The following is a 237-nucleotide window of genomic DNA, read 5'->3' as shown; positions in this document are numbered from 1 at the left end:
GGGAGAAAGGCATTTATCCTGAAACATTTCAGAAAAACAAAAACCATAAAGTGGGGTCGATTTTATGTTTCCCTTTACGTAATGAGTAAGTTAATAAGTGACTTAACTAAAGCCGCTTCCACGTGTTCGCTCTTTGCCATTTCGGTGCCGAACACCTGTGCCCGCCTCGCAGGCCGGACTGGCGGGAGGGGTGCACCCCCGGACGGCCGGGCCGGCTCCCGGAAACCCGACAGCCGC

The sequence above is a fragment of the Pteropus alecto genome, unplaced genomic scaffold, assembly GCF_000325575.1.
Source record: "Pteropus alecto unplaced genomic scaffold, ASM32557v1 scaffold134, whole genome shotgun sequence".
Classification (NCBI taxonomy): Eukaryota; Metazoa; Chordata; class Mammalia; order Chiroptera; family Pteropodidae; genus Pteropus; species Pteropus alecto.
Note: the sequence above shows the minus strand (reverse complement) of the source record.